The 19,550-nt window shown below is 42.2% G+C and overlaps 1 protein-coding gene across 13 annotated transcripts in view; it reads right to left on the bottom strand.

Moving 5' to 3' along the window:
* Window positions 1–19,550, bottom strand: part of Magi2 (membrane associated guanylate kinase, WW and PDZ domain containing 2) — a 1,223,070-nt gene that overhangs the window by 518,074 nt on the left and 685,446 nt on the right. The gene's annotated exons all lie outside the window — the stretch shown is intronic.

Below are 19,550 nucleotides of genomic sequence, written 5' to 3'. Positions count from 1 at the left end.
TGAACAAAAATTGTGATTACTCATGAGCAGAAGTGTGTGAGTATATAAACCCAGGACCTAAGTATTCCTTAGATTAGGGACCAAAGTGTAATATCTATCATTGATGTATCAACCACTGGTAATATGAAGATATTTTAAAATATATAGTTATATGTCAGAATGATCTGCTGGAGAGGTTGAAATGATTACCTTGAAGGTGGCGATGGGCTGGTGGCAGGTATAAGAGGACATTCTTGTTATTAAATATAAATCTTTTAGCGCACTTGACTTTGAAAATATACATTTGTATCTTACTTTGTCAAAAGAAAAAGTAAAATGTACTTGGCAATACTCTATAGAGAGATGAAAGTCTAATTCTTGGATCTGATTAATATTTTAAGGTATTGCCTGCTCATATTTTAGAGTAAAGCAAATGTGTATTTTGGTAAACTACAAATATTCCTTTTAATGGTTCCAAGTATTTGAAAATATGGGTCATTTGGCAATCATTCTTAGTATTTTTTAATTCATAAGAATATTCTTAAGGCTTCTTTCTGATTGCATCTTTTGACAACCAGCCTGTGCTATGCTTTGTATGAAAGATTTTAAATTCTACAAGTTCTGCTTACATCATCTCAGGAAAATTTAGTTGTTTACTTGAGATATTACAAAAATTCTGTTTTATTTCAGTGTTTAGGAGCATATTCAAACTCTTTGATTTCTACAGAATGGCACAGTAGTTTGGAACTCTGTAAATTTTCAGTGGTTGAATGTTTTGAGCAAGGAAAAACAATATTTTTTGCCTTTTTCAAAGTAAAGTCCAAATTCACACTTCACAATGTAACTTTCTTTGGTTTGCTTTTAGTTAAAAGTTTTTAAAAGTTCCCAAATACATTTCACATGACAATCTTACATAAATGTTCCAAAACACATGGGCATACACAACATAACTTATAATACACACAGTGTTAACAGATTGAAGAATTTACAGAGAGGGGGTGGATTAATACTGTATCTGTAGAAAACACTAAGCTTAGATGATTGTTGATCACTGGACTGGCTGCCTTCTACACATCGTGAGCATGGCTCATCGTCTACAGCTGCCCTTCTTTATAAACAATGAGGCAACAAGAGTTCTACTTCCCGAAGCTTCTGAGATTGGAACCAGAGGAGAGTGGTGGAATCAGCCCCTGGATCCAAAGTTGGCATCCGTGGTTCCCTGCCCACCTGCCTTCAGGATTTCAGGAGCTGTGAGGATTTCAGAAGCTAATTCCGTGCTTTTCTCACTCCCTCTCCTTCCTGTGTGCTGATCTGGGGAAGATTAAATGCCTTTCCTTCCTTCTGGAAGGTTCCTTGTCTTGAGTTTTTTAAAACCAAGCCTTGTGAACATTTGATTTGTTCTTCACACTGAAACATGGGGAGGAGAAACTGTGCTGTTTTTATCTAAGGGTTTTCTTTTCTTCTTCTTCTTTTTTAAAACCTGAACTCACTTTCCCAAAGATAACACAAAGGGAAAGGATAAGACACATGGACAGAGTAAAATGCATAAGATGAACCACATTAGCACAGGCACAGGGAGCAGAGAGAAACACTTCCCACTCAGAATGTCTCCTCCTGAGATGGTGATCTACATGGAGAAAGATTTCCGTCAAATATATTAGTGAAAAACAAGCCTACATTTTGGCTGGAACATTAAGGTAAAAAGGAAACCGTCATACAGGATTTTTCAGCTCTCATTCATTCTTTGCGTTCAGCGTTGGAAAGGACATTATGATAAATTGACTGCACAAGAACCACAACCACGAAGACAGCAGCGGACAGCAAAATGATCAAAGCCCCAGCTCCCCGGCTTTGAAAAAACAGCTCCTTGCTCGAACAGCAATCTCGGGTGCTGGTTGCTAGGTGTAGGAAATCACTCTTTGGATCATCAAAGACCTCTTACATTTTTTCCAATTAAACTGACAGAAACACTGAGAAGTTTTAAGAACAGTGATTATAAAAACTCTGATATCTTTTATAAAATGTTAGCTGAATCTGACTGAAAGATAAAGGAAGTATTAATTTTCCTTTCCATAATTAAATGTTTTTTAAAGGGCCACGTAATGTGAGCAGACATCTTAATACCAGATACTTTTAACTTAATGCCTTTGTTGTCTTCTGCCTCCATTAGATGACTAATTGCTTGGGAAATTCATTTAGGTGTGTGATCTTGATGTCATCTACAATGCGACCTGTATGAAAGCCATCTTGTAAGAAGAGTGACCTTAAAATGGACTAAAAATTTCAAAGGCAGAGCTTTCTCGATTTAAGCCCTTACTGCAGAGGACATTTGTATTTTCATAGAAGCACAAGGAAACACATGCACAGCCACTCACTGAGATGAGTAATATTTATTGAACATCTACTATGTGCCAGGTACTGTATTAGATGGCAGAAATACAGTAATGGTCACAACAAGAAATAATCTAAAGTTGGCTGAGGGACATGGTAGATTGGAACTAATGAAACAAGACAAATCAAACACATGATTACAGAGGAAGATGTGCAGACCTACTGAAGGAGGGATCAAAGGATTCCAGGGCAGTTTTCTAGATGGCAGCGTGGGGACAGGTCTCTTGAGGAAGTGGTCCTGAAGCGGAGGTATCATGAATGAGCAGATGGAAATGGACAAAGAACTAGGAGGGAGAGAAAGGATGGGCAACAAAAGTTCTTACAACAACAACAAAAGTCCTAAGCACAACAGAACTAGGGCGGCAGGAGTCCTCTGCCGTGGGAAGACCTGGGGTCCAGGAAGGTAAGGGCTACAGCCTGCATGTTGCAAAGACCCTGGGGAAAAGTTCCCTCTGCCCTCACCTGCGGGTTTGTGTGGCTGACCTACTGCCTCGTATCTCCATGCTGGAATCCTACTGTTGTCCTCATACAGGAGGGAAAGGAGATCCACTCATTAAGCAGATCATCTAGCAGGTTCTATGTGCCGCACACTCCTCTAGGAATGGGGGAAACGCTATGAACAAAATAAAAATAAACCGCTCATGGAGCTTATATTTATAATGAGGAATGAGGAGAAATGATGAGATGCACAAAGCATAAGTTGGTTGGATGTTAAGTGCTGAGGAGAAAAGCCAGGTAAGGAAGTGGGCATGGGAAGAGTAAGAAATATTTCTGTGTGTCTGTAAATCCTTCCCAAGGCCAGTTGTTTTGCCTGGTATGTTTAAATCATGTTAATGACACTGTGCTGTAATTTTTAGGTTTTATTTTTCTTTCTAGATCTATGTTCTGAATATCAGGTCATTGGTACTAATCAGGTGATTAGTACCAATAATCAGTTGCCCCTTTGTGTCATATTCCATACGTCCCATCATTTCTTATGTGTGCATACACCCAAGTGATGGAAAACCAGGTTGCCTCTATTTCTTTGTACCAAGAGCAAAGCTGTGGATGAATCCTTGAGCTTTGATTACGTCTATGTGGCAGTGAGAGAGGGAGGGTTGGCAGTGGAAGGACGTGAGGCTGGCCTTGTATCCCGAAAAGAACTCGAATGCAATGTGAAAATTAAAAAGGGGTCCCGACTATGTGGAATGTATCCAGGGGCTCTACTGCTGTAACTCAGGATGGAATGACACACTGAAGAACTGGAAAACCTCACGGATTTTTATAGCTGCTATATTGTGTCAACTTAAGAAGTTTAGAAGTTTTACTGAGAGATTCCACAGGGAGCCAGGATCCTTACTTTGTAAACATCCTCATCCTGTGCAAGATGAGGGCAGAGAGATTTTGTGAGTGCTACACCTGCCCTAAAAGATGGGGTGGCCACTGTACAATATAAGGGAGGAAAATAGGCTTGCTCTTCCTCACTTTTGCTCTGGCTGCTGCCTTGAAGTGTTGCCCCAGGGCTATGGAACCCTGCTTTGCAGCCAGCTGGCTATGGACTGAAACCTCCACAAACGGTGAGCTAAACAAACCTTTCCCTCCTTCATTTTGGGTGTCAGGTATTTTGTTTCAGCAATGAGAAAAAGGTCACCGAGATACATGTTTAAAAAGTAATGATAACTACCCTTGGTGATGGAACGGAGGTGAGTGGGAGGGGTGTGTCAAGACTCTTGTTGGCTTTCTGATGCAGGCAACCGGCTGCATCAGGTCCTAAGGTTCAGATACACTGCACCTTAGAACATGACCTTTTGAAGGTCCTAATTCTGCTTCACATATAAAGTCATACCTTAAAACATTCTTAAATTTAACCACCATAAGGAGCCAAAGGTTCACTGAGTACCAATGAATATTATGCTATGAACAGTACTGTTGGGAGCCGCGGCCGACACCGGTCGCCTTACTTGGCGGACGTAGGGCCTGTGGGTGGGAGCGGAGCCTGAGCTAGATTGCCCCTCCCATCGAGTGAGCCAAGTTGGCGCCTGCTTCCTGCACCCTGATTGCCCTGGCGACTTAAACAACCCGCTCTATAAGATAGTCTGCCTAGCAACAGCTGATGTTAGCCAGTCAGCCCGCATCGCGCGCTTTGAACTGATTGGCTACTGTCACCCTATAAAAGTGAATGCCTCTCCCGCCACGAGACAGGAAGCACGAGAGAGATAAAGAAAGTCCACTGGCGAGAAAGGACTGGTGGCAGAGAGGAGGCCTCGCGGGGCCCACGTGGAGACAAATAAAGACAAGGTTGCACACCGCCAGACTTTGTCGTGTGTCTTTCCTGCCGGCCGGGAGCGACCCCGACATTTGGTGGCCCGTACGGGGACTGATCAACCCCGAGACACGTCGGTGGTGTGCAACGCTCCAGCGTGGTGCTGCCGGACAGGTGAGTTGGGGATAAGCCTGGGCTCTGGGTGGCGCGCACCTACAGGGCTTTTAGACTCCCCTCAGGCTCACGCGTAGGTGACGGGTTCTTTAAGTCACACGCGGTGAGTTACAGCCCTTAGAGGTTGAGAATGGGTAATTTACCGAGCGCGGAGGCGCGGCCCTTGGTAAAGGCCCTTAGGAAGCTTTTAAAAGCTAGAGACCTCAGGGTAGGTAAAAAAACACTGGAACTATTCATAGCAGAGGTAGATAGGGTGGCTCCCTGGTTTTTACCCACAGGGCATTTAAACCTGCCGTCATGGGAGAAGTTAGGCGGGGACCTCGCCTCGGCGGAATTGGGAGGCGATATTTCGCCGGCTATTCGCCCCCTGTGGGAAATGATACATGCGTGCCTTGACTCCTATGCCGAGTTGCGCCGTGAATTGTGTGCGTGCGCCACTCGAAAAAAGCAGAGAGAAGAAAAAGGACCCCCGAGAGCCCTCTGGTGGGGAGGAGATAGAGAGCCATCCGCTCCGCCCTGGAGCTCTTCTCCAGAAGCGGCTCCCCGCCGAGAGGCCACTACAGGGAACCCTCCCTTCTCTCAGCCGGCACAGGAAGTGACGCCCCGTTCCACTCTGTCGCGACCGCCGTCCTATGACGTTGCGCCGCGGGGCAGACGGTATTTTCATGGGCGTCTACTCTGCCGAGCAGGCTGAGAAAAACGCCGGTCGAGGAAACGGGGGCTGGGGATTTAGCTCAGTGGCATAAGCGCCTGCCTTGTAAGCAGGCAATCGCGAGTTCGATCCCTGGCACCGATAAAAAAAAAAAAAAAAAAAAAAAAAAAAACGAAAAAGACCAAAAATAAATAAATAAATAAAAATAAAAAATAAAAAGGGGGAGTAAGCCAAGGCCTGCCTCCAAAGGCGCGGTTATCTATGCAATGACAATGGATGGGCCCGGATCCGGTGGTTAGCTGGAACCGAGGCGCGGTTTGTGTTTTTCCGCAGGAACCGGGACGAGAACCACTGTGGGTCCCAGAGAGGTTGACGCGACAAGTCCCTCGACTGAAGATCAGGCCTGTTCCACCAGAGGCCAACCGCAGACCCAACAACAAGATGAGCCCTAAAAGAACTGCAGGACAATCCCTTTTTGGGGGCCTGGAATGGCTTGCTCCCCTATGTGCTACCCTTGTTAGGCCCTCTATGCTCCTTGCTTCTGCTCTTACTTATAGGACCATGCTTGCTCCGATGGGTCACATCATTTATTAATGGGCGCCTTGCGGTGGCCCGGCGTCAAGTACGCCTGGTTGCCCATGCGGCCCTGGCAGCAGCCCGTGATGGGCAAGATGACCCCCAGGCTTACGCATGGCTCGCTCGACTGGCCTACGACCGGGTCTAGATGTGGCAGGTCTTCCGCACTCCTTCCCTATTGACACTACACAGCAGGGTAGGTGAGTCAATGACGGGTAAGAGCGTGCCTCCCCAGCACGACTCGACCTAAGCCAGGCCCTACCCCATACTGCACGAAAGCCGCTGGATTACTAGAATCTACCCAGATCTAGATGTCTCTCCGAGGGGATCACATGGAGGGGCATGAGTGCATGCCTATGTGCATCCAGGTTCCGTCCAGTTCACTCCTGGCCCTGGAAAAAGGACGAGGGTCTCAAGGCCTTGGCGGACCCAGGGGCGGCCGACCAGGGTCCAAGCCAAGGGCCTACGGTGGGCCTCAACACAGGGCATAAGCCTCTGCACTCAATCCAGGGCGGGCTGCGATGCATACATTCATTCAAAGTAAATAAAATAGGGGGAGATGTTGGGAGCCGCGGCCGACACCGGTCGCCTTACTTGGCGGACGTAGGGCCTGTGGGTGGGAGCGGAGCCTGAGCTAGATTGCCCCTCCCATCGAGTGAGCCAAGTTGGCGCCTGCTTCCTGCCCCCTGATTGCCCTGGCGACTTAAACAACCCGCTCTATAAGATAGTCTGCCTAGCAACAGCTGATGTTAGCCAGTCAGCCCGCATCGCGCGCTTTGAACTGATTGGCTACTATCACCCTATAAAAGTGAATGCCTCTCCCGCCACGAGACAGGAAGCACGAGAGAGAGAGATAAAGTCCACCGGCAAGAAAGGACTGGTGGCAGAGAGGAGGCCTTGCGGGGCCCACGTGGAGACAAATAAAGACAAGGTTGCACACCACCAGACTTTGTCGTGTGTCTTTCCTGCCGGCCGGGAGCGACCCCGACACAGTACCAGGAATTTAAGAATCTGGAAAACAAACAAAAGTTGGTAACCTGGAATTATAATTGCACAATTATGATGGTGAAGACTGAGGCAGAAAACATAAAGTATACAAGTATGTTTAGAGATGAACAGAATTTGACTAAGCAGAACCTAAAAGAAGGGGTTCCAGGCAGAAATGCACTCAGACGTGAACAAATGCAATGGGTCAGGGGAACTCTGTGGAGTCTGTATTTTCTGCCTAAGGGGCAGTGATGTGGCTTCCAGGTGGAGAGAAGCCTTAGTTTCTCTGGCATACAAGGCATGCTACGGAGAAGCTCATGTTTAAACAGAAAAGCATACAGAGAAGACTGGAGTAGGAGAAAAACTGTTACAACATCAGGAGAAAGACGACACTACAGTGTCCCCCGACGTAAGAAGGATGTGAACTACAGCAGGAGAACCAGGAAGAGACCAGTGGGAACACATTAACCAGGCACGGTCAGGAGTTAACACGGAAGGGCTGGAGTGCTCTGGGGAACCAGGAATGACTTCCAGGTTTCTGGCTTGGGCAGTTGTGCAAATGGTTACTATCAGTGATGAGGCTGGAATACTGAATGGGTGCAGGGTTTGGGGAAAGAGTATGCTCTATTTAGGAGAATTTTAGTTTTTGTTTTTGACACTCAAACGGAGAGAGGCTGTATCTGGCTCCATACCCAGCAACTAAGTCTGAGCAGAGACTGCAGATTTTCTGATAGGAGAGTTGGTTTGTGAATGCACAGATCGAGAAGAGAAAGAATTAAGACTCTAACTTACATTGTAATACACGTAAACAGAGGTGAACAAGACAGAATGGTCCAAGCTACTCCAAGGAAAGGACAAACAGAAAGAGAGGAGAGATGCCAGGAAAAGCACCCCAAAGTCTGCACTGTTTTCTCTTAAAACAGTGTGTAACTTTAAAAAAATGAAATAGTTTTTCATTCTGTCCTACTTCTCACAGTTTTCTAAAATGTCATTTGTGTTAACATTCTCTACTGAGTTGCTCCGATTTACCTTTGTCATCCAAATTCAAGGTATCTTTGCATAGGATAGCCTGTTTTTGACATAGAATCCAAGTTTGGAGTGTCTGAGTTTAATGGCATCAGTAAACTCCTAAAATACACCTAAAGTCATCTAACGTGACTGCTCTGTACGATCTCCCCTTGGTGTGTAGTTTACACGCCCTTGGGTTCTGCATCTCTTCAACCTGGCTCCACGTGGACCTACAGCCACCTGACAGGAAGAACTAAGCCTCCTGCTTCAGCTGTCACAGAGCTGGTGGCCACTTCCTGGGTGAGGTTCAACCTAGACAACTGCCCAGTGGGCGGCACCCTCTGTGGATCAGTCTAAGCCTGTCTGGGTGATGACCCCTACCTCCTTCGGTGTGGAGGAGGTAGAATCATAGCAGAACTTTCTCTCCATCAATGCTCTTCTCAAACTCTTTCCCCTCATTTCACGTATTTCTACCTTTCCACACCAGCTCTCCACAGCTGCCTTTGAGATCCAGCCACTTCGCCTCTTTGGGACCAACTTTATGGTAATGGACCTTCTTGCCTTATTTGGAATTTGTCATTTTAATATTTCCTGTATCTCCAGGATGCCTAGGTCAAACTCCATGATCAAATATAATTTTGGTAGAAAGTAGGTAAAAGGCCTGTGAGGCACTTTTAAGTTAGCAAAATGTAAGGAAAAGTGTTATGGAATTACCATAACTTTACAGACTGGATTTGATGATATAAACCATTTTGGCCCTTATATCCACTGCTGGACATGGTCAACTGGCCTTAGGGGAAGAACAGCTGACTTAGCAAGGTCTCTAGAGGCCATGTGCTGGAGTTACTAGAAGCAGAGTTGGCTGCATGGACAGAAAATCAATACACATGTTACATAGTGCTGGTATAACTTGTATCATTATTTGCTAATGTATGTTTCAGAACAAAGCTGCTGCTGCTGCTGCTTCTTGTTCTTCTTTTTATCTTTTTTTTTTGTTTGTTTTTTGAGACAGGGTCTCTCTATGCAGATCAGATTGTCCTTGAGTTCACCTTGTAGCTCAGCGTGCAAGGATCCTGTTGGCTCAGCCTCCTGAGTGCTGGGATACAGGCGTGCACTACCACACCGGGCTCAGAACACAGGTTCTGAGATGGTAATTGAGCTCCATGATGATTACTTCCATAATCTGATGAGTTCGAAATTGCTTGCTGACACAAATTTGAACCTTCTCCTTCATTTTACAACTTCTGAAAATTTTCAAATGCACCTTTAAAGCTGAAGTTTGAACTTCCAAGGAGGTATGGTAGGTGATATCTTATGTTTCCACCTTGTTTGACCATGAGATTTTTCCTCCCTCTTTAAGGGGTAGAATTTTATCTTAGGAAACTGGTTCAGAATGATGCAGCACCATGATGAAAGATCACAGAGGCCTCACTGGAAGAGCAGAAACATGGAACTGGCCATGCAGTCATGGGAAGGAAAACCAGGGTGAGACTATGCTTAGCGCAGCTGGCTGCCTTCCCAGTGGGCAGTGTTTCTTCTGTCATCCACTGGAAGCGATTTCGTCCTGCCCATGTACCACCCGAGGGACCCCTGCAAGTTACTCAATACCTTTCAGCTTCAGACTTGTCCTCTGTGACAATGGCTAACATAACACTTTCATTAACCACTATTGGGAAAATTAGTGATCGTGTATAAAAGCATAAAGTTGTTACATCTTTGGACACTGTGATGTTATAGTTATCACTAATCTTGAATTTAAAATAACTCTGCCAAGGGAGCCCTTATTTGGCACTTGGCAACTCTAGCAGTCACTTGCCAAGGGTTCGGCTTGTTTTCCATCAGCCATGGTTATTGGAAAGCACGGCTTCAGGGCACACTCTTTCCCCTGTTGGTCTGTGGCTTGTCCTTGTTCCATTCCTGGTCACTCAGAGTGGCCTCTTTTTGCTATCGTATGCAATTCAGCAGTCACTTAAGCAGGGCTCAAATTCCCCTGCAGTCCTCTAGCTGAGGGCAGCTGAGCTCACAAAGAATCCAAGGCTGGCATTTGAACTCGTGACTCCTAAGCTCCCGTTACATTCACTACTTTGTCATATAAATATGGCTTCCCCTAGGCCACAGAGGCTCCCTCCTAATGCCTCGACTCACCAATGCAATCCAGCCTTTCGCTGGCTGTCATCTGCATCTGCAGATCTTGGTGTCACTAAAGGCAGACTGTTCTGCTGCTGCCTGTCAGCAAATGTGATGGGCACTGTGGAATGCTTTGGTTGGCAAAGGGATCAGAGATTCCTAGAACACAGGGAGGCACCTACAGTGCGAACAAGCCCATCAGACAGCCCCTCGCCTCCTGGCAGCACTGTTTTATCTCACCGATTCCTCAAAGTGCGTCACCAACAACCACTGTACTTGATGGGGAACCCGCGGGGACACAAAGGTTTCAAAGGATGGTTCTACAGCCCAAATCCACACTGCCTTAGGCAGCCCATCAAAATCTAGCTGCTGTCTAGGAACCAGCCATCCCTCTGCCTCCTGCGCCTTCTGTTCTCAAGCCAAACTACAGCTTCTTATCTGCTGCCTCCCCATTTCCCCGTGCAGAATTAATGTATCATTACTGTTCACAAACTCCTGATCAGCCACAGGCTGTTATTTTGGGGCGTCCATGAACCACCTTCATTCCCTGTTAGGAATCGCCCTCTACTCTCCCATATGACTTCTGTCTCTATTATTGTGTCTGAAAAGCAGGTGACACTGAGATGCATTTCCTTCATTAATAGAAGAGTTATATGTAATTCAAAAGAAACATGGAAAGCAAACACACTTTGCCAGTAATTAGAAACCCATATTGGAGAAGTATAAACAATTTTACTACATAACTAACATTTCTTGAGTCCAGTTCCTTAATAAACTGTTGTTGTTATGAAACAAACGTGGTCTCCAGTTATCTATGATTAAGTTAAATCAATAGCAATTGTAAGGGAACCCAAGAAACAGAAAACAAGCAGCAGCAAGAATTCATGGGAAACAGCCAGTGGATGCGGGAATGAGTATTAATGGAGATGCTTTAGAGTAAAATAAAAAGTATAGTAGGAAAATAAAAGAATATGTGAAAGCAAAGGTACACTGTTGTCCTCTGTTAATGCAACACTGTTACACACGCAGGCAGGAATATTGTTCTTCCTCTAATCAAACTTTGTACTTCTTTTTTTTTTTTTTTGGTCTTTTTCCTTTTTATCGGCACTGTGGATCAAACTCACGATTGCCTGCTTGCAAGGCAGGTGCTTATGCCACTGAGCTAAATCCCCAGACCTAAACTTTGTACTTCTAAAGTGGTCTGCCTAGCTAAAGGGTGGGAAGCCCAATATCAAGGCATAAAACAGGAATATCTTCTGTACTATGAGGGATACAATATAATTTATTAACTTATGAAGAGAAATGAGATAAAATATCACTTGAAATGAACAGCTCTGCTTACATAAACTTCAGGCAAAGATACTCATGTAGGATCCATTTTCCAACGTGTCCTGGAGCTTGTGGAGTCACATGGAAAATGGGGGAGTCCTGGCAAACAATTCTGAGCATAAAACATGCAAATGGTAGGGTTTTTATTTGAGCAAAATACCCACAAGCATGCCTGCGCACATGATAACATCGTCTCTTATACAGAGCACTTAAATTTTTGCTGTATCCAACAACCACTGCCTTATGGGTATATTCGCAAATGTCTTTTTCTTTGTGGTTCCCTATAGCTATGTGAGAAAAAGAGTTTTGAAATACAAGATCCAGAGCAAGAAATAAGACCAACTAAAGTATAAAATGCAGCATATCCTCATTGGAAAAGGTTTCTAGGATACAAACTAGAAATATAGCTAAATCCACACAGGACTCCCCAATTCTCAGAAGAAAGCAAAGGACAAACAAAGCAAGAGAGAGAACACAAATAATGCTGATGAGCATTATTGGGAAAAAACCACTTAGAAAGTCAGTAAAAAGAAAATCTTCTGAACTGTGAGCAAATGAAAATATAACAGGTACTAAGTACTAGGTTTGTTGTTGCTCGCTTTTTTTTTTTGAGACAGGAAAGCACTTCGTAGCCCAGGCTGGCTTCGAACCTGCAATCCATCTGCTTTGGCCTCTCCAGTGCTGGGATGACAGGTTCCTCTGAGCTTGGAGTTAACTATTTAAATAAACACAAAAGCAGGGCACTAACATGAAGGTAACTGCAAAGACAAGACCATAAATGTGAATGAAAAATATTCATAAATGAAAATGCTTGCGATGGGGGTAAATGTCTTTAATTTGTGGTGACCATTTCGCTTCTAAGACGAGAATTTTTAACAAATTTTAAGTGTGGACTTTTCCTGACAGTGACGTATTATTTGCTTCTCTAACTGTAAACGTAGGCTTTGAAGAATGTGGTCTACTGCTATCGTGCTGGGATTTTAAAAGGAATGGATGAATCTGTAAACATGAAATTTATTAATTCCTTAATTTTAGCTGTTTGATAATGTGCTAATGGTTTGATAGATCTATTTTAAATGCAGCACATTCATTGGTTGCTTTGCAAATGTACTACACAGAGGATTTCTGACTTTTGAAAAACTGACAAGCATTCCTGTAACAAAGAGTATAATTTCGAGTTTTATTATTATTGGAACCCCTGAAATCATTTTTCTTCAGTGCATTATATATGCCTACACTGTTTTAGGGATATAAAAATGTCAGCTTTATTTGCATTTGTAGATTACCTTTGTAAAATAATTGTTGAGACAATATAATCAAGAGTTAATTTGAACATAAGTTTGCATATGTAACATAAATGACTTCTTAGCAGATGATACTTAAGCTATCTTATATCAAGAGATGCATCTCATTTGCCTGGCATTTTCAGGGTAGGTGATATTCTCTTTAGGTGATCATTGCAGTTTTTCCCCTTTAGAAGTTCGAACCTTAACATTTAATCAGCTCTGAAGGAAATTTTTCTCAACTACTGCATTCCTGCGTATGGTTTAACCTTTTCTGGCTCACTCAGGTCATTAGGAGGAGAATCAATAGCTGTGCTCCACTGCCACACTCTCTGTCCTCTGGTGACTGAAGTGCCCTTACTTTGGCTGGGTTTCTCCTTACAGTTACTGTGCTTTCCTGTCATCTGTCACTATGCCTGGCTGCAAAATCGCCAAGCTTATACTTCCCTTCCCCACACATACCAGCACATACCCTTGCCTTTAATTTGTTGCCTTGGACCATAAATGAGACCCTTAATATATAGGGTAATATGGGAAGAGAGAAGGGTGTGGTTAAAATCAAGCTGCACATTGATTCACAAACTCAGTTCTCTCCAAGATCTTGGTCACAAACCAAATTGGACAAGCTCAACACTGAACCTAAGTTTTGTTTTTGATTCAGCTCTCAACCAAATCGCTTGTGACCAGAATTGTGGAAAGAACTGAGCTCATGAACCGAGGCACCGCTGTATGTAGTCCATAAATACTGCTTGAAAAGTAGCATTTCTGGTGAGCCAATGATGTTTGTTTCATCTCTGGAAACCAGATGGGGGCAATGGAAAGTTTCTCTGGGAGTTTTATAGAGAGTTTATTCTGCTCCTTGAGAGCAGAGGCAGAAACTCGAAGTATCTAGACTACCAGGAAGTGATCCTAAGGGACCTGGGTGGAGCAAACTGTCCTGTGGGCTGGAAACCTGAAACTCTTTTTCTTTCAGTGACCCACCACCAGGCTCTTACCAATCGGTGACTTCTGTTTATTATTCAAATTTTTGCTTACTGATTCTGCACATTAAGTATGGAGCTACCCTCAATGTTTTATTGTACCTTTTCAGGTTAATCATTTTACACAATAACTACTTAATGAAAGGAATCAAACTTTAATATATTATAAGAAAGGCACCCAAGTTAAAAAGAAAGGCAGAAAAAAGATGAACTGAGGCAAAGATCTTATTAGCAGGGAACAGTAAAGAACTGGCTAAAATTATATTTTCTTTTTTTAATTATTTCTCCTAAAAAAAGAACACAAACTTATGTTATTCTAGAGTTTTTTTTTTTTAAATCAGCCAGAAAATGCCCATGGGCTAATTAATAACTCCAGGCACGGTCACCAATCATTGTAAAGTCTTTGTGACCCTAGTGAGAGAGCACACGTGGCTGTTCCTGTTCTTAAAAAGAAACTACCTGAATTTGCATAGTTTCCGGTTTAGCCCAGGATATTTCTAGGCTGTCCATGGGCAAAGCCTCATTTGCTTCTACTGTTTTTCTCTCTACTGACTTCTTGCTCTGAAGGGAGAGAAATCAAGGGAGTCCTTAAAATAATTTGGGGAAAACATAAAGGCAGCATGAATAAAGCAGTTAAGGGGAAATGTGATTGCCATTAATCCACAGGTAGTCTAATCCGCAGACATCTGATGAGGCTGGGGCCAAGCCTATCAGAATTTTAAGTGAGTGATTTGACACACCATGAATTCGTATAAGGAAACTAGATTAGGGAATGGCTATAGTGCATTATGGACAATATTCATGAGAAATTGTTATATTTTGTAAGGTACAAGAGACAAGGATGACAGCTCAGAACAGGGACCCACAGGTTAATCATGAGAACTAAAACAAAGCGAATTGTTACAGCTATGATACAAGTTTAGTCCAAGGTGGATTTCTAAGGCTAAAGTGAGGCTGCTCCTCCCCACTACCGGTTTGGAGTGTTTTGGTTGGGAAGCGCAAGGGTCCCAGTTCTGAAGCCACCAGCCCACCTGCAGGTGGGAAGAGGTTCCTGCTGCTGGGTGACAGGAAGGAGTCTTACTCAGCCTGTGTACTCTGAGCACCTCCTAGGAGCAGAGGTTATCCTGAGTCAGAATCAGAAGGGATTCTCTGACCATCGGGGCTTACGCTTTATTGAGGGAATACTGAAAAAAAGGAATAAAGAAATAGATATAAAACATGTTGCAGTGATAGAAAAATGCAATAAAGAAAAAATAAATCATGGGTGTGAATAGAGAATGGCAGCAAATGCACTATCGGACACAGCCTGTAGGGAAGCGATCCCTGCCCTGGAGATGATGGCTTGGGTTGGAATCTGAAAGCGAGAAAAAGACTCATGTAGGCATTTGGAGGAAGACTGAAATAAAAATTTAAAATCCCAGGTAGGCAGAAATGTGCTTACTTTGTTTGAGGAACAGAATCAATTCCAGTCTAACTAGTATAAATAGGTTGAGATAGTTTAGTCAAACTTTCCATTTTGGTATAACCAGTAACTTATCAATTCGTGCTTTTCCTTGTGCACTAATACTCACATTTGTAGAGACTTTTAATTTTCTTTCATGAAAAGAACTTCATAGAGACAAAATAGATTGACTAATCCTAATTTCGCCTAGCTTCTACATACATACGCAGATCGAAGAGAACTAATCATGATTTTAAGAAGGATGACAGCTTCAACTCATGCTACATTTTATGAATGATCTGCCATAACAGCAGAACATCTAAGCCTTCAACAAGGAGAAGACTTATAGGAGGTGAATCTTCTGTGGCATGATTGCTTTTAAACGTAGGCAGCAGGACATTTTCAAGAAATGTTACATTAGAATTTTTAATCATACTGCTTATGGTCAGTGCATGCTTCAAAGGTTCAGACTGTAGTGCACAGCCTGAATGAAAATTGCATTTTAGAAAATAGTTCATAAAAATCATCTGCATCTGTTGTATGTTTGGTGGAGATTAAGATCAAGAACTACTCAAAGTATTCGCTTGGCCATAAAAGGGCACTGCCTTTCTTCCATGTTGGAGGATTTTTTATTCCCTCTGAAAGAGACCTAAAGTCAACTAGATTCTTGTTTCCACTGTTGCTCAAATCAGGAGACTAGAAGACACAGGCTAGAACACCTCTAGAGGTTTGCTTTTTTTAGACTTGAGATTCAGATACAAAAAAGACTTCTGCAGAGTGCGATGTTAGCTTGTAGCTTTCAAAGCACTGATGTGTGGAACAAGTCTCTGGAAAAGCTTGGACAGCAAGGGGACCCTAGAGCACAATGAGAGAGAGACGGGAAATAAAACCTTTGCTTTCAGGATGGTCTGCATGCCACACCCAAGCCTCCACATACACAGAGCACTGATCATCACCCATGAGCTTGTTGCAGAGAAACACGGCTCTCATGTAAAGGACGATTGTAATCAACTTGATCAAGACTCTATTGTGTGCCTCTTGTAGAGTGAATAAACTCATTGTTTGTGGCAGTTATGGAATTGTCAGATCAAGTGAGTGCATTATAATGCATACAGCTGCAGTATACAGTAAAATATGAAAATTTAAAAATACTTATTATCATTGTTTTATCCTTTTTTATCCACTCAGGAAAAAACAAAGCTTTAAAGGCTTAAAAATAGTCACCCAATCAGCAAAGACAAAGAGGTTTTATTGGTCAAAACAGTGGAGAGAAATTTAAGTAAAATTTTTGAAGTCATGCATTCTTTTCTTCCCACTGTGAAGGGTGTGATTTTTTTTCCAGATGAATTCTCAGCTTGTTTCAGATAAAAATTACTAAGGGATGTACACTATATGGGATTTGTAAAATTATCATAATTGAAGTTATAAACTAGAAGGAAATAAATTAAACTGTAGACTTCACAGTTTTGAACCCTAGTTGTATCCACTACTATGATGGGTGGTGGTGGCAGTCAAAGAAGTGAATACTATTCTCATGACTATTGGAACTATTCTGACATGTAACCCCAAAACAAACAGAATTAAAAGTAAACCAGTTAAAGTTGTATCTTAGGTGAGAGAACAAATTGGCAAAGTCATTTTCTCTGAGTATAGTTCTTAGGCTAATATGCTCATATGATTTATATGATAATGCTAAATTTATTAAATAGTGCTTGTGTAATTTCTTCTCATTTTGGGGAGGAGAGAAAATTATTTGTACATAGGCATTTATCCTGCATATTTTGAGAAGGCTATGCTTACAAAAGGCTCAAACTAAAACAGAATTTTTGCACATTTTAATGCAGAACAACACTTCTAATCTAAATGCATCACACAGGAGCAAAACAGCATGCAAAAATCATACAATCTCTGTCAATAGCTCTGAACACAAATTGAATCACTTAACAAAAACCAAACAAACAGTGGCATTATAAGGGAGTATAAAAAGTTCCCTAAATGTGTTTCCCCCTACCGGTCAAATACACATAGAATGCACTTTAAGTGTGGATGTTCAGTGCCCCTCAAATATGCACTCAAATGCATGGCCTGGAAACTTCCACAATAGGAATACTGACCATAAAGGAAATGAGTCAAGTATCAACTAAAAAATGTTACAACCTGGACACATAAGAACAGCTGGGCCATTTTAACTGCAAGCTCCAAAAATCTACTGCTGTGACAGAGTAAAATAGCTTAAAAGAGCAAGAAAAAATGAAAATTTGCCTCATTTTGGTCTTTTGGAAGGGTAAACATCAAAGCACCAATTTAAGCTCAGATTTGTCCTTTACAAAATACGCTTTACATTTTGGTGAGTAGATATTTTGATCTATAGAAGAATGTTTTTTTTAAAGGCTATTGTGCCCATTACATATTGATTTAACTGAAGATATAGATGCAGAATTTCAATAATAGAAGAGTCTATGTTGCACTAAAAACAAACTGATAGTAAAATAAAATATATTTGTGTAATACTGTTTCATCTCTTTCATCATTATAGGAGTGCTTGGATTATTTCCCTGCAAAATTATTTCTATTTAAAGTGAAATTTTTATGAGGTTCAGAAAATACAGTGCTTTTATATTCAGCTTGAGAAAATTTCAGTTGCACAATCTTCTTATGAAATTCTTTATGAAATTGTGTGTTGTTTGTGATAGATTCAAGCTTCTCTCAATGTATATCAGAAAGCTTCTCTGTCTGTCTGTCTGTCTCTCTCTCTATATATATACATATTTGCACTGCATTCTATCAGATTCTCCAATAACTTCTTCATCTTGACTTGATTCTTTTAAAAATTGGAGAAATTTAACAATTGGCCTGTGTCAACTTAAAAGAAACATTTAATTTGAAGATATCATGTATATGTTCAAAAATAGTTTTGTGTTACTTGAAAAGCACAAAAGAAAAATGTGATCATCTCCCTAGACCTACAAGTACTACTCTGGAACATGGTGTGCATAATCTTGATAGGTGAAACCAGGCCAAGAGCAGCTGTGGGGTACAGGGTTAGTTGATGATGATGTTCAGAACACAGGATGGGGCAGACAGCTGTTCTGAGAGGTGAGTGAAACCATGAATGTAACATTTCAGGCAACTGGAAGAAGTAGGTCAGTGATTTAGAGCCTGATTTAGAGCCTTAGATAATTCAGCACTTCGGACAGTTCCCAAAGCATCCTCTTCCTTCTGGTCCTTAACCTTTGTGTCCTTAACCTTTAGAGCACCAGACCTATTCATTTAGCTCCACCTGGTGCTGTCTCCCCTCTCCCTGCACGTGAACTTAATTCCAAGAGAATGATGTGCAGTCTTCCAAAGAGCTCTTTGGCTTGTGCTTCACATAAAACCCTCATTTTCACTACTAATGTGAAGCTTCACAGGACCGTTCACATTACTTGGAATTATGCCAGGTTTGTGGCCCAGCTTTGTTCTATTAATCAATTCTAGGCTATTAACAGATTTTTTTAGTCCTGTCATTCATAAATGTAAATTCAAACCTGATTCATTATGAAAAGATGAAGGAGAGATCATTCAAGTCAGAGGAAAACATCCCTTCACCACAACCAGGTCACCCGAGCTGTTCACATGTGAGGTCACTCAGCCTGTAGTGTCCTGTAGTGAGTGAAATGAGGTATTCAGGCTGGCGAGGTGGGTGGAGGAGAAGAAAGACTTTCAGAGCCAATGAGAATCCGCCTGGGGCCATGTAGCATAACTGTGGATGCCAACTAAAGCAGGTCAGGCCTTCCCTGTAAGCTCTGGTAAGTGAAAGAATTGCTCTTTGGGAGTAAGATTTTTGACCCAATTTTCAAGAAGTAGAACCATAATCAGGGCCATCTATTTGATTTCTAATCAACAAAACAATGGGCAAGTTCATTTTAGGTATATCTCTCTCTGCTTAAAACTAGAGCAACTGACGATGAAACACAAATTCCTGCATATTAGATGCTTAAAGAAATACATTATTTCTTCACGATTACTTTGTGAGTGTGTGTTTCTTTTTTGAAAACCAAGTGGTGGGCATGAAGCACAAAAACAAGAAGATTTGATTATTCATTGATAAGCAGCTAAACCAGGTATTTTATAAAGGATCCTTTGATCTTTGCTACTAAGACAAGGGAAGCAATTGTCAGTGTCCATTTTGGGAGGCACGTGGAATGGGTAAGTAGGACAGGAGACACCTTTTTCATTTTAGTTGCATTTGTGGCCTTGTTGTTGTGGGCTGCAGACTGGATTTTTGGGAGCTCCTTTTAGTAGTAAACTGTTACCTGAAAGTCTATTAACTTAATGCTGCAAGAAACTCAATCCCTTGTTATTTTCTTTGGTATCTGCATGGAATACCACAGATGGATTT

Source organism: Cavia porcellus, unplaced genomic scaffold, assembly GCF_034190915.1.
Source record: "Cavia porcellus strain 051 isolate PalLab524CR breed Dunkin Hartley unplaced genomic scaffold, mCavPor4.1 scaffold_2, whole genome shotgun sequence".
Taxonomy (NCBI): domain Eukaryota; kingdom Metazoa; phylum Chordata; class Mammalia; order Rodentia; family Caviidae; genus Cavia; species Cavia porcellus.
This window is presented reverse-complemented; position numbering and strand designations above follow the sequence as displayed.